At 38.8% G+C, this 12,606-nt stretch overlaps 1 long non-coding RNA gene across 1 annotated transcript in view; it reads left to right on the top strand.

Moving 5' to 3' along the window:
* LOC140903793 (uncharacterized) overlaps window positions 1-12,606 on the top strand; it is a 173,356-nt gene that overhangs the window by 84,995 nt on the left and 75,755 nt on the right. Inside the window, exon 2 of the long non-coding RNA XR_012156343.1 lies at window positions 11,999-12,089. This is a non-coding gene — a long non-coding RNA (uncharacterized LOC140903793). The remainder of the gene's footprint in view (window positions 1-11,998; window positions 12,090-12,606) is intronic.

Genomic DNA, 12,606 nt, shown 5'->3' with positions numbered 1-12,606 from the left:
AAGACATTTTAACCTAGGAATAAAGCTGAAAGAAATTAAGTTTACAGTGCGTGAATGCTCTTTAAAATTGTTAGAAACCATTGTTCATTCCCTACTTATCTCTAAACCAAACTATAGCAACTTCCTGCTGTTTGGCCTTACAGTCTCGCACGAGACAACCTTCAAGCACAGCTTGAACATGCAGCTAAGATCTTCTTCCTCACCAACTGTGTTGTCTCCACCTCTCTCTGAATTCATGCATTGGCCTAAAATATTCTTCTGCATCAGATTCACAGACTTCATCCTTGCCTTCAATAGATTCTTTGATTGCTACATCTTGGGCAAATATTTTGTCCTGTGTTAGGACTACTTTGTGCCACTGGGGAGCAGTACACATTAATATTAAAGCGCCCCCAAAATGGCTGAGGAATCTTTTTGTGATGTACTGTGAATACAAGAGTACTTGCATGTATAGGGATGGGAAGGGTTCATCACATGCCATTACAAGCCAGTGCAGAGTACAGCAGCCCTTAGACATCTCTTACCTGTGCTTGGCACCAATTTGCCCTCCCAGCCAACACTAAGATTGTGGAAGGTGGATTAGATTCACCTTTGCTTCCTTCCTAGCTGCACTGAACTTTGCTGCATCACATCCAGGGACTGAACCCTTGCCTCTCATCTCCCATCTTGACATGTCTTAATTCTTTCTTAGTCTATTCCCCCACAAGTGACTTGGATCCAGATCCTCAAAGGTATTCAGGTACCTAAATCCCATTAAATTCAGTGGAAGTTAGGCACCTAAATACTTTGAAAGACTGGGCCTTGGTGTCTTTTCCCATGTCAACCCCCACACCACAAAACCAGATCCTATATGTCAGTCCACCTCCCTTTCCTCCCTCAAACCCCTCAAGATTCCCTCCTTTTAATTAGCCTCATGTGCTCAACTCCATTTCCCTGGCCATGCCTGACTTTTCTCCCTTGGTCATTAAATGTAAATAACATTAACAACACCAAGTACAAAATATTGTTCATTTTATATATTGTTCATTTTATACATATTTATATAAAGAAGCATCCGGAGAGCTTTCTTTAACCCTTGTCTTTATTGCCTTTATCTCTGTGTTTACAATCCTATGCTCTCCTCATGTAGGGCTGGATTCTGATTCCACTGAAGTCGTTGGTGGGGGAGGGGGGGTTGCCATCATCTCCAATAAGAACAGGATGAGGCCCTTGGGTTACATAGAAACTCCTTGAGATACTGACTTGTCTTTTTTTAAAATTCATTTTAAGGTGACACCAGCACATGCCACCATAGAAATAATTACCCATACTGCTAATAATCTTCCGATTTGTCCAATCCATTTATTCCAGAATTTGTGAATTTGGCAACAAATGAAATTTCACTATTATGAAGGCAGCAATAGAAATTCCATCTCTCTGCCATGAGCTTCAGGGCAAATAGCATCATAGATAAGAAAACTCTGACATTTTCCCCACTTTTCTCCAACTCTTTAGTCAGTATTGGAATAGACAGCTGTAAAATAGAGGGAAGGCAGTTGTGATCTCCATTCCATTTTCTATCTGTACCAAATAAATTTCTGCAGTGAAGAACAGAGAAACAGGGCCTCCTAAAGGAGAATGGAAACCGGCTAACTGCCTGGTCCACAGTGAACAAAAAGCAGAGTCAGGTAGAGTTACAGTCATTTATGCTCCAGCCAAGCATGGCAGGAAATTCTGAAACTGAACAAACAAAAAGTTGGGGAGAAAATAGTCACAACAACTCTATCCTTTGAAAGCAATTAAAGAAAATATTTTAAAAAGTCAGAGGAGTAAAATTATTATCCAGCTGGACTGCCTTAAAGTAGAATTGAAGTAAAATATCTGGTCATACTAGAGTAATAGAGAAAAGTGAGGATAACATTTACTAAATTGGAATCCTGCTTTACAAAAAAGGTCACAGTGATGGACTTTGTCAAGCTTCTCTAATTTATCATGACAAGTTTTCCTAGACTTAATATGCATCTTCTTGGACTCCCATAGGGGAATAAAGCTGAAGATGATATTTAAAAAGGTACTAAAATACTTTCCACTGAATTCCAAACAACCAAGACCCAGCCTTGGAGTTTGCTGAATCTTCTCAACTCTCACTGAAATTAATTGGAGGTGCGGGCACTCAGCACCTCAGAGGATATGCATAAGTTATTGAAACGGAGAACTGATTACCATCACAGTGTTCCACACCATGTGGCTTGTTGCTTAACATCTCCATTTTATTGCTAGCATAGGAATTGACCTTGCAAGGTGTTGGGTGTCCTTGACTCCCATTGACTTTGATGTTCCTGTAAAGTAATGAGGCCCTTCTTCTCAGTGCTGAGCACCCTCTTCTCCAACTGTTATCAAAGCGAACTTAGTACTTTCAGCACCTTGCAGGGTAGAACCCTAGTGAGTCAGGCTTTAATACACACTGACCAAATATTATTCAGCTAAATTATTCCTGTTGACAGATTATCTACCTGAGGGTGACCAAGTCAGATGAAATTTCATAAAGGTGGAAAAAAAACTGAGATAGAACATGACACTAGATACTCCTGAGGTACCTTCCAACCCTGATATTCTATGATTCTGTGTTCTTTCCTGGAAAGCTTTGGGTTGAAATTCAAAGGACACTTTAATTTGCTACTGAATCAGAAGTGGTCCTGAGTTTCTTGGAGTGTTATCTGTTATGATACAACCAACATGGACCCAGTCACTGAAAAAGCTTGAAGAATCTCTCCCACACATGTGAAAAAAAAAATGGCACCAATTCAGCAAGGTACTTTAGCACATGGATAATTTTAAGTACCCAAGTATTCACATTAAGTTTGACAGGATTGCTTAAAGTTAGGCACAAACTTAAGTCTGTTGCTGAATCTGGACCTTTATCATGAAGATATAATCAAGAATGAAGGTCTGTTGTGCTTGTTGCTGGTACTGCTGATCTGTGCAACAAGTCATGTGCAAGTTATTTCCTTGGTAATGAAATAATTGGGTAAAAAACCTTGAAAAAAGAAATTCACACACAGAAAAATACAGTTAATTAGGACTGTCAGTCTGGGGCAAAAGGAAACCTTCATTTTTAATTGTTAGTCTGCTATTATTCATTTAGCTTCAGCAAATGGCTGGGAATTTGAATTTAGAGAGTTAGTATGCCCTTATTAGAGGATCCTTATATAACACTTAGGTGCCTTTGAAGTAAGGTGGAGAGATCCTTATTCCTTTCTGTCACACCAGTTTGTATCACAATTGACTTACTTGGCTCTGATCCAGGAGAGTATTTAAGCATGTGTTTCACTTAAAGCAGGATTATCATTTGCTACTGGGCAGTTGCCTCTCCCCCTGCTCCACCCCCAAGGCTTTTCATAGGTCTATATGCTCCATTATGACTTCCATTTTCTGCCTCCCAAAGACTTTTCAGTATATAACAACATATCAGATTCTCTAGTCTGACACATCCTTCCCCAGATGCCCACCCTGGAATTTTTCTGAAATGACACCCCTTATTTCAGAAACATGAGTAGTTCTGTCAGTGTCAATGAGACTACTCATATGTCTAAAGTTAAGCAAGTGCTTTTTTGTTTGCTCCCATATGAGAAGGGTGTATATCCACATGTAAACAAATTATTGATGGAAAACTAACTGAAACAATGTTTCATGGTAGCATTTTTTGAAACACTTCCAGTTCCACATACAGGATCACTTAGACATGCAGAACTGCAGGATCTCAATGTGTGGATGAGATGATGATGCAGGGAGAAGGGATTAAGGTTTATTAGGGTCTGGGGAACTTTTTGGGAAAGGAGGAGACTCTAGAGGACGGATGGGCTCCACCTAGAACAAAATGGAACCAGATGCTGGCATGTAAATTTAAAAAAGTTTAAGATGAGTTTTTAAATGAAGGCTTAGAGAGAAGCTGACAGGGTGCAGAGGAGCATACAGTTTGAACAGAGCCATCCCTTAGGGGAGAATCTATTACTATGCATTTTCTATATCTAGTAAAGAGGATAGGATAGAAGTTGATAAAATATAGTTAGGAACTGAAGAGCAACGAAGTTAAATGAAAAAAAATGCATCAGATAATGGTATACAGCTAAATAGTGACAAATTTTATAAGTGCTTGTATAAAAATGCTGGAAATCTAAATACTAAGATGGGGGAAGTTGAGTGTCTGATATTCAATGAGGATATTGATATAATAGGCATCACAGAAGCTTGAGGAACAATGATAATCAATGGAGCATAACATTACCAGGAGTGTTAAAAATACATAGGAATGACAGAGTATGTCATGCTGGTGCGGGAGAGGCACTATATGTGAAAGAAAACAGAGTCAAATACAGTCAAAATCTTAAATTAATCAAACTGTACCATATAATCTTGCATAAGAAGAAGATAGCAGTAGGAATATACTACTGACCACCTGACTGGGATGGTGAAATGGTTTGAGAGATTAGAGAGGCTATAAGAATAGAAAACACAATAATAATGGGGGGTTTCTGCTGTCGCCATATTGACTGGGTACATGTCACCTCAGGGTAAGATTCAGAGATAAAATTTCTAGACACCATAAATGACAGCTTCTTGGAGCAGCTACTCCTTGTGGAACCAACAAGGGGAGAGGCAATTCTTGATTTAGTCTTAAGTGGAGCTCAAAATCTGATCCAAGAGCTGAATATAGCTGAACTGCTTGATAACAGCAACAGTGATATAATTATATTTATTATCTGGGAGGGGAGGGAGAATACCATAAAAGCCCACCACAGTACCATTTAACTTCAGAAAGGGGAACTACACAAAAATGAGGAAGGTAGTTAAATGGAAATTAAAAGGTATACTCTCAAAAGTGAAATTGCTGCAGGCTGCATGGAAACTTAAAAAAAAAAACATAAGAAAGACTCAGATTATATATATCCTAATTCTTTTAAAAAAATAGTAAGAATACCAAAAACGTGCCACCATGTCTAAATAAAGTAAAAGGAGCAGTTAGAGGCAAATAGGCATCTTTGAAAGATTGGAAGCTAAGTCCTACTGAGGATTATAAAAAGGACCATAAACTCTGGCAAGTCAAGTGCAAAAGTATAATTAGGCAGGCCCCAAAAGAATATGAAGAGCAACTAGCAAAAGAGTCAAGAACTAACAGCCTAAAATATCTTAAACAATTAGTGGGGTCACTGGATGATCAAGATGCTAAAGGAGCACTCAAGAAAGATAAGGTCATTGTGGAGAAGCTAAATGAATTCTTTGTATGAGTCTTCACTTCAGAGGATGTGAGAAAGATTCCCACACCTGAGCCTTTCTTTTTAGGTGATAAATCCGAGGAACTGTCCCAGATTGAAGTGTCAGTAGAGTTGATAAATTAAACAGTAAGTCACCAGGACCAGATGGTATTTGCTCAAGAGTTCAGAAGGAACTCAAATATGAAATTGCAGAACTACTAACTATCATTTCAATCAGATGCTTTGCCATAAGACTGGAGAATAACTAATGTGACACAAATATTTGGAAAAGGCTCCAGAGGCAATCCTGGCAATTATAGTCCAGTAAGCCTAAATTTTATGTCCGGCAATTTGGTTGAAACTATAGTAAAGGACAGAATTATCAGACACAGAGATGAACATGATTTGTTGGGGGAAAGAGTCAATGTGGCTTTTGTAAAGGGAAATCATGCCACACCAATCTGTTAAAATTCTCTGAAGGGGTCAACACACATATGGACAAAGCCAATCTAGTGGATATAGTGTACTTGGAGTTTCAGAAAGCCTTTGACAAGGTCTCTCATCAAAGGCTCTTGAGCAAAGTAAGCAGTCATGGGATAAGAAGAAAGGTCCTCTCATGTTTCAGTAACTGGTAAAAAGTCAGGAAACAAAGGGTAGAAATAAATGGTCAATTTTCAGAATTGAGAAAGATAAAATAACTGTGTCCCCCAAGGGCCTATATTGGGACCAATGCTATTCAACATATTCATAAATGAAAAATGGAGTAAACAGTGAGGTGGCAACAAGTTTGAAGAAAATACAAAATTACTCAAAGTAGCTAAGTCCAAAGCTGATTGTGAAGAGTTACAAAGGAATCTTACAAAACTGAGTGACTGGGCAACAAGGCAATAAAATGGCAGATGCAATTCAACATTGATAAATGCAAAGTAAAGCACCACTGGAAAACTTAATCCCAACTATACATACAAAATGATGGGGTCCAAAGTAGCTGTTACCACTCAAGAAAGACATCTTGAAGTCAGTGTGGATAGTTCTCTGAAAACATCTGAAAAATGTGCAGTGGCAGTCAAAAAGCTAAGCAGAATGTTAGGAACCGTTAGGAAAGGATAGATAATAAGACAGTGAATGCCATAATACCACTATATAAATCCATGGTACGGCCACACCTTGAACACTGGATGCAGTTCTGGGTGCCCAATCTCAAAAAAGATATATTAGAATTGGAAAAGTTACAGAGAAGGGAAACAAAATGATTAAGGGTATGGAACAGCTTCCATGTGAAGAGAGATTTAAAAGATTGGGACTTTTCAGCTTGGAAAACAGTCGACTAAGGAGGGATATGTTTGTGGTCTATAAAAGTGAAAGTGAATTAAAAAAATGTTATCTACTCTTTCGTGTAAGACAAGAGCCAGGGGTCACCTAATGAAATTAATAGGCAGCAGGTTTAAAACAAACCAAAGGAAGTACTTTGTCTCACAATACGCAGTCAATCCGTGTAACTCACTACCAGGAGATGTTGTCGAGGACAAACTACAACTGGGTTCAAAGAAGAATTAGATAAGTTCATAGAGGATAGGTCCATCAATGGCTATTAGCCAAGATGGTCAGGGATGCAACCCTATATCCATAGTGTTCCTTGCTTCTGACTGCCAGAAGCGGAGAGTGAACAAAATGGGATGGATCACTTGATGACTGCCCTGTTCTATTCATTCCCTCTGAAGCACCAGGCATTGGCCATAGACTACTGGTAGATGGGACCATTGATATGTATGGCAGTTCTTATGAGCTCTGAAAGAAGTTAGTTCCATGGTCATTCTTCTCTTGTACAGGGAATAAAAACAACAAAAAAACCTGAAGTTTTTATTATTGTTTTTTTCCACGTTTCTTCTTTTATTGTGTGTTTGCAGGGATGTGAGGAATTTACTGTAACAAATGTGATGTCAGTTTATCTAAACCTTTTTTAGTATTAATAGTGAGGTGGAGGAGAGGGAGGCGAGTCTGAGAATAAATAAATAATAAAAAGAACGTGGGACTTGGACCTTTGTCAAGTCCAGCTAGTTCCTGATTTTCTTAGTAAAATTCAGATTTGACACAAAAGTGAGATTATGGAAATCTTAAGTTTTTATTCTTAAAGATGACTGACAATATTCTCAAACTTAGGGCCAGAATGTGAACTTCACACTCGCAGTGGTGAGCAGTTAGTCCTAGGAGTAATCCCATTGAAGCCAATAGGACTACTTGTGTAACTACACATCAGGGCAATAAGCACTTCACAAACTGGCCTTTAGAATCCTATGCTGTAATCTGAACATTTTCAAGTAATTTATACATGACCATGTACTTCATTTTATAGTAGGACAATGGCCTGCACAAAAATTAGAAGTTATGAGATTAGGGGCAGATAGGGAGGTAACAGAGTCTCTAGGGATGTTGGGGTAGGTGTGTGTTTGGAGGGAGTTCTGGCCGGTATCTGAGTTTCCTGGGTGGAGTCTGCAGTAGGTACATGCTGAGAAAGGGGGAGTGCTATTTGGAGTGCATCCTGGGATGTCAGATAGTGCTGGTTTTTGCTGGGCCTGAGTGAGTTCAGGGATGCCTTTGAGTGCTGGAGTAGATGGGCAGATGCTGTCTGGGAGGGAGGCTAGCATCTGTAGCTGGGGAAGTAGTGGCTAGAAAGTGTAGATGATAGAGATGTAGCTGGGTTCTCTCTAGAGAGCAAGGGTTGGGGCTGGGTGTCTCTGTGACCTTGGATCTGGCTACAAGGCAGGGGCTCCTGCTAGGTCTTCGGGGCAGAGTTTAGCTTTGGGAGCTGGTAGGAGGCAGGAGTTCAGGGGCTCCAAGGGAGAAAGGAAGTCTTGTTAGTCAGGCAGGGTGTTGGTCTTGGGTCTGTCTAGGGCATCCTGGAGTTAGCAGGGAGCCATCTTGCCTTCTGTCCCCCAACCCAACTAGCCCTCACAGCTGCGATGCCACTACCACATCCCACCTCCTAGCACTCACAGAGTGGAGGTCTCCAGCCAAACAGAAAGAAGCATGCAGTCCCCTCAATGCCCTTGGATGGTCCTACCTTCTCTCTACGTCTTGCTGGTGATTAACACAGGTGATCTTCTCAGTACTACCATTATATATTTGTGGATTATGCCTTGCATGAAGAGGGGAATTCATTTTTTGAGGACATGAACAATGTGTATAACAGATTGTCTCCTTCCTATTACAGTTTCTCTGGTCAGTTATCCATTAACTGTTCAGTGACTAAATATATAGCTGTCAAGGTTCCTTCCTCACTCTGAACTCTCAGATACAGATGTGGGGACCTGCATGAAAGACCCCCTAAGCTTATTCTTATCAGCTTAGGTTAAACGCTGCCACCACCAAAGTGTTACACAAAGAACAGGGGAAGTGCCCACTTGGAAACATCTCCCCCCAAAAATACCCCTCCACCCAAGCACTACACCCCCTTTCCTGGGGAAGGCTTGATAAAAATCCTCACCAATTTGCATAGTTGAACACAGACCCAAACCCTTAGATCTTAAGAACAATGAAAAAGCAATCAGGTTCTTAAAAGAACGATTTTAATTAAAGAAAAAGCAAAAGAATCACCTTTGTAAAATCAGGATGGTAAATACCTTACAGGGTAATCAGATTCAAAACACAGAGAATCCCTCGAGGCAAAACTTTAAGTTACAAAAAAGATACCAAAACAGGAATATACATTCCATTCAGCACAACTTATTTTATCAGCCATTTAAACAAAACAGAATCTAACGCATATCTAACTAGATTGCTTACTAACTCTTTACAGGAGTTTTGACCTGCATTCCTGCTCTGGTCCTGGCAAAAGAATCACACAGACAGAGAGAACTCTTTGTTTCCCCCCTCCTCCAGCTTTGAAAGTATCTTGTCTCCTCAGTGGTCATTTTGGTCAGGTGCCAGCAAGGTTATCTTAGCTTCTTAACCCTTTACAGGTGAAAGGGTTTTTCCTCTGGCCAGGAGGGATTTAAAGGTGTTTACCTTTCCCTTTATATTTATGACACTAGCTCTTGACTCTATATACCTTACTATAACAGTTTCTAAATGGTGGTTATTACTGTAAGTTAAAAATCCACATTTCATAATGTCCTTGTTTTGTACTTATCATTAGCTTGTTTGAATCCATTACAAATTGTTGTGTAAATATTTCTAGTCTATAAAAATAGATTAGGAAAACAATAAGATTACATAGTTAAACACCCAAAAGTCAAGAAGTGCCAAAAAGTAAAGGATGCTTGTACAACCTATGCTTTCTACTCTTTATACCTATGCATGATGATACACACTTCAATTTCATGATCACATCCTTTTATTTTGGCAGATCCCTTGCCTCATTCATTGCACATGTTAGACAATGCATAGTGAATCGAGAAGATATGCAACATTTATTTTCCTGAAACTTATTAGAATAGAAGAGAAAAATGGCATTGAAGATGAATCACTATCAACCAACAATAAATACATTAGCTTTTCTATGGACATTCAGTTACACTTATTTTTTAAATATACCTTATTCAGTTATCTATAAATATATATCCATAGTCTGACTGCTAAGGATAAAAATAATGTAGCAATGTTTTACACATTACATTATTTTTCCTTAGCATTTTAACGATGGACCCCTGCTTCATTTACTGTGTGCCATTTAAACTGTGCTCTGAATAAGGTAGGGCCTTTTTAACTATTATTTGTATTACCATATGATGTAGGAGTCTTAGTCATGTATGAAAACCACATTGTGTGAGGTGCTGTACAAACCCAGAAGGAAAAAAAAAGACTAAAATTCTGATCTTTGCAGTGTTGTTAAATACTCCAAGTGGGCCGACTAAAAATAATTTTTATGTTGAGAAAAGTAATTCCTTTTTGATTTGTATCTAAGTGCAGCATGTTAAGAGATGTCTGTTTTTTATTCTGCCACATAAACCACTTATATTATTCTAGGTTTAGTAAAAAATATTGATTTCAATCTATAAGGAAACAGAATTTGATAAAGAATGAAGGTATGTTCATTTTTAATAAAGCATTCCTCCCATGAAGGATACAGGAAGACTGGGCCCTCTCTTGAGGTCTGCCTGTATGTGTTGAATCAGCAATTCAGTATTTATCTTTTGCATTTTTAAAAGTCAGTTTGCACTTTTAGGGCTGTATTATCTTTTCTAAAGATTCTCTCTACAAATGAGGAGGAGGAAGAGGAGGAGATGATGTGCATCAGAGACCTTTAAAACCTGGAAAAAAATATTTTCAGCATTTCCATTATAATGGGACTTATTATAGTTCAAGACTCGCTTTAGCCCCAGTCATACATTTATGATGTCTTTGTGTGAGAGAATTTGCTTGCTCTCTACATTAAATAGACATGAACATTTTCTTTCTTTTTTAATACTAACAAAATGTTTACTATGTACGTGTCAGCATTTGGCTTACAGAATGGATAGCCATTCTCCTATCCCCAGAGTGTTGAGAGTACTGGAGTACCAGAGTCCCTATGTTTAGGCAGAATCCTCAATGCAAGGAGAAAGCCTGTGCCATGTTAGCATCTCTTAGGTCAGGGCCGGCAGCTTCTCCAAAGTCCATATGTGACCTTGGCACTGCTATTGGATGCCACTCATTGGCTTTTCCTCCTATGAAAATAGCATCTCCATTGTCTCCCGGGGAAGACAATCAGCACATGTTCACCAATACTAATGGCTAAATGATAATGGAAGGCTAACTGGCATTCTGTTTATTTAAGAGTGAATGGCAAAAAAAATAATAATAATAAAAAAAAATCATGTAGTCTTATTTGTGTGTGACAAAACTGAAGCAACTGTGCTATTTATTGGCCAGAAAAATAACTTACAACATTTAAAATGAAGTTACCACTATCCCACATCATAGTCCTTTTCTGATCATCCTGGTCACGGAGTGCCTTGTCTTTCCCTCAATTTATTACAAGCTCCCCTAGTCAGAGCAGTTTTCTTGTGTGTCCCTAAATTGGAAAGTTTTACATACATCTCTGTTAATATCATCTCTTCCACTCCTACAGGTTCATTGCAGAGTTGGTCTCTAATCCACATTCCTGAGGCATGTAAAGCTTCTTCTACTCGCCCTTTCTTCAGAGGGTCATCATGTAAAAATAACTTATTTCTGCTTACTAGGCCACTTGCCTCTACCCCTCCCTCCAACTTGCCCTTTCTCAAAAAAGCATATGCAGTACTAAGTCTGCAGTACTCAGGAAAGAAAATAAGTATTCGCAGAAAATGGTACTGGAGACATAAGCTCTGGAGACACAAGCCTCAGGAACAAGCAGGATCTCATGATTTATATTGAGTGCATATAAAACTAATGAAAAAGAGTATATACAAACCAATAAACTTGACCAGTGCAAAACCAAAACAGTCTAGACAACTGAGTGCTTGAAATAACTTTTTCCTTCCTTTTTACTAATCTGCCTATCACCCTTACCCCTGAGTCTAAGCAAGGAAGGAAGCTCTGTACTCAAAAACCTCTTTCCAAAGTCACTTCCTGCCAGGGCAATCCACTGCTAGTTACTCTTGGTCCTCTCTTCTCTACATATATACAAGAAAGGGGTGTCAAACGGTAAGCCCACCAATCTCTTGTAAAGGAAAGGAGACATTTCTCCTCAAACTTTTAATTATCTTTTAAAAAAAAACAGCTACAAGTGGTGAATTTTTTGAGGAACAGAGATTTTTCCTGTTCTAAGTGTAGTATATACTGTTTTTTGTTTTATTTTGTTTTTAAAGGAAAACTTGAGAAAAACTGGCTTCTACACTTTAAGGATCAAGAGTTCTGAAGGACTGACTAGTGGGCCAGAACAAATGTGAATCAGAGAAGGTACCATCTCTTCATGTGTGTTTGTGGACCACCTACCACACTGGACTCCTAATCAGGATCTTAGGGGGCTACCATAAATATACATACTAAAACAGTAATAAGAATGGTAACGGTAGCAACCTACAGACATTCCTCTACTAACCAGCAATATTCACTCAACTAGAACAAAAATAGTTTAAGCTAACAAACCCCTTCAGGGAAAAAAAATGTACAAATATAGGTCTTGACCCAGGCCCTGAAAATTAAAAGACTGTGGTTCTGTCACAGAAGGTTATGAGTTTACAGAGTTGATGGCCCAGTTCTATCATCCTGACCCCTTCAATTAACATTCAGAGACTTTCCAACATGATCTTAACCACTGGAATGACATGTTCTCTGGGTTCTTCCGACTATAGGAAAGATGGGACATCATCAAAAAATAGTTCAGCTGTTTGTCCAGTGCTTATTCACATTATTCATAGCTTTGCAATCTGAAAGATTTAGTTGGTAATCTTGTAAGAAAATGCTTTTGGTAGAA

The sequence above is a fragment of the Lepidochelys kempii genome, chromosome 1 (assembly GCF_965140285.1).
Source record: "Lepidochelys kempii isolate rLepKem1 chromosome 1, rLepKem1.hap1, whole genome shotgun sequence".
Classification (NCBI taxonomy): Eukaryota; Metazoa; Chordata; order Testudines; family Cheloniidae; genus Lepidochelys; species Lepidochelys kempii.
Note: the sequence above shows the minus strand (reverse complement) of the source record. Positions and strands in the feature narration are given on the sequence as shown.